This window comes from Phalaenopsis equestris, unplaced genomic scaffold (genome assembly GCF_001263595.1).
Source record: "Phalaenopsis equestris unplaced genomic scaffold, ASM126359v1 Scaffold000111, whole genome shotgun sequence".
NCBI classification, from domain to species: domain Eukaryota; kingdom Viridiplantae; phylum Streptophyta; class Magnoliopsida; order Asparagales; family Orchidaceae; genus Phalaenopsis; species Phalaenopsis equestris.
Genome location: NW_018164553.1, coordinates 79818 through 82949, shown reverse-complemented (window position 1 = coordinate 82949; position 3132 = coordinate 79818).

Sequence of the window (3132 nt, the reverse complement as noted above, 5' to 3'; positions counted from 1 at the left end):
AATGGTGTGTGATAACATGTATTGGGCAAGGAACACCGATGAAGAATACATTCAATAAGTATATGAATGAGATATAAAATGTTAAAAAGGAAGCGTTTGATTGGCTAACCGAGCAGGATATTGAGAAATGGTCCCTGGTGTATGATGGAGGATACATATATGGTACTATGACAATAAATGATTTTGTATGTTTCAATGGGGTTCTAAGAGATACACGATGTCTTCCAATACAAGGTCTAATATGTTAAATATATTATAATTTAGTTTTGTTATATTTAAAATGTTCCAACTATGTTTCGCAGTTGATTGAATTAGATAACATAATATTTGCTCCCCGTTTGAGAGTGGCTTTGTAAAGATCGGAACTTGAAGCATGACAATTTCCACAACCACTTTGTATCAACCTACAAGAGTTCCGGGTATTTGATATGAGTTATAGGGCATTTCGAGTTGATATTATATCATCAGAACAATGTTGGTGCACGTGTAAAAAGCCGCAAATCTATCATCTCTCATGAGTAAATTTAATTACAACCATGGGGTCAGAAATTTTTACCATACATTGTTCGTATCAAAACGCTTTACAATATAATTTTACGTACGAGCATATAAGACTCTATTTCATGTGCTACCAGAGAAAGAGGCTTGCCCCCAATATAATTACTCACTCCATTATTTAGAAGACGTTATGATAGAACAAGATCTAGTAGGATTTGAAATACAATGGACGAAACTAGAATAACTAGCACATGCCAATGTAGTATTTGTAAGATCAGTGGGTACAACAGTGCCACATGCCCTAATAAACTAAGTTCAATTAGATAAAAATAAGTAATAATGTTAAATAAACTTTCTTATCAAACTAATGATTTTCTCTAATCAGTATATAGGTATGGTCGAGACAGCGGGTATGGGAGGTCACCGACATGCTAGGAGTGCTCCAACCCAACTACAAGTAGATCCATTAGCGGCTGAAGCACCGCTCAGCATAGCTTCGTTAGGTGCATCCATGTGATGCACTTGTTTTTTTTTCTAACCTTATTACCATTTTTTCATATAGAAAAAGTAAGATTTTAAATCTAACACACCTACGCATCACCTTGTCAAACAATCAGTACAACAACATATATGTATGTATGTGTATATGTATAGATAGATGTATGTGTGTATGTATGTGCATGTATGTGTGTATATGTATGTATGTGTTTTTGTACGTATGTGTGTATGTATGTATGTGTGTATGTACGTATGTGTGTATGTACGTACATATGTATGTAATGTATGTAGGAACGTATGTATGTAATGTACGTATGTACGTACGTACGTATGTATGTATAGCAAACCCCACACCAAAAATAGTGCCGACAGTATGTATGTAATGTACGTATGTACGTATGTATGTATGTGTGTATGTATGTATGTATCGACTTAGTTATAATTGTGGGTGAGATATGGTGGCATTATACAGTCATGTACGTGGAGCATGTGAGCGACTAGTTCAGAGCCCACGATTCATTCAAGCATTACAAATTGTACGGTTTGATTATCCTAGACATTTACAATTCATCAGTCTAAAAAATCAATTGATAACGGTGACGATCGAGCGATGACGCCCTCTGACTAATACATTTCATCTACCTGTTAGTATGATGAGCACATATTAAATTATTTGTTAATCATATATTTATTTTTATTAATATAATAATAAATTTTTATTATTTTGCAGAAGAAATGACTATCGCACTACAACGTGTGCAAATTATTCTTGGCGTTAGGGTGGATGAAGATGCCCTAATTGGTCATGTAGTTGTTGTCTTGGGTTTACATTAGTCCAGTTGGCTAGCTTGTTATGAAGAGTTATTAGGAAGACATCCAAACATAAATGGGGATCTCAATCAACCTGACGTGGAAGATGTCGTGCGTAACTTTAGTATGTGCCCCTTTGAATCTCAAACAATTATGCCTCTTCGTTATCATCTGTGGAACTTTTATAATGAATCTTAAAGGATTTAACTCATTCGATTTTTGTTTTGTAATGTTAAAGCGTATACTTTATATATGTTAGGTTGTTTTTTTACCTCACGATACATTTAGATTACACATACATGTACAATATTTACCCTCACTTGAGGATTTTGCTGTAATTTCACTGTACTCTCTATGAAGCTCCGTGTTATCACATTTATATAGAGAAATAAATTTATCTACAAAGCATGGGCATGCTAAAATAGCATGATGTTTACACGTGTTACAAATGTGGTGCTGAGAGCATTTGCATGTAGGCAAACGAAGTGAACATGTTCCTACTCTCATGGATTTGTTTCACAAGCCATTGGGATTTGGGCATATTTTGCCTAAACTAGAATTTTCATTATGTCTATTTTAAATTTTCGTAGAAATGTCACATTTTAAAACGAAGATGGAATGATGATAGAGTACGAGAATTGCCTCAAGGAAATATACGAATGTATCAAGATGATATTGATGGATTATTATATAATCAGATTTGTTTTTGTTAATATAAACTATACATATTCTAGTTTATATTTTTTTTTCTATTTTAAAATAAACCACAAGTTCTAAACAAGTAGGTTATTTGGTCATCATATATTGACTGTATTATATTGTAGTTATCGAAGACTTATTTTGGGAGTGTAGACATATGAACAACTTGTGTTCCTCTTATTAGTTGGAATCACGTAGAGCGACATCTTCTAAATTGAGTAATGCAGTAGTTTTTCTCTTTGCAATCCACAACGATTGAGGCTATAGATCGGTCATTTAGGAGGGTGGACGACCAAGTAAATCCTGATAGAGACTGGACGCATTATCATCAAAATTCCATTGCTTTATAAAATAACATCGAATCTTCATAATACCATTAAACCCACTTTCAGGAGATGAAAGTGCAAAACCGCCGCATTATTTAAAGTAGTAAAGATTATGGGCATCAATCTACCTAGTTCAGTTGTTTGCTGAACCACCAAATACCCAATACCCTAAGTCACATGACGAGAGATTAATGGTGTGTATATAGTTTATAGTGATTTTATATTTACTTTTTCTTATCTTCTTACTTAATTTAAATAATGATGAACTTATACAAGTGGACTATTACATACGATCAAGGGA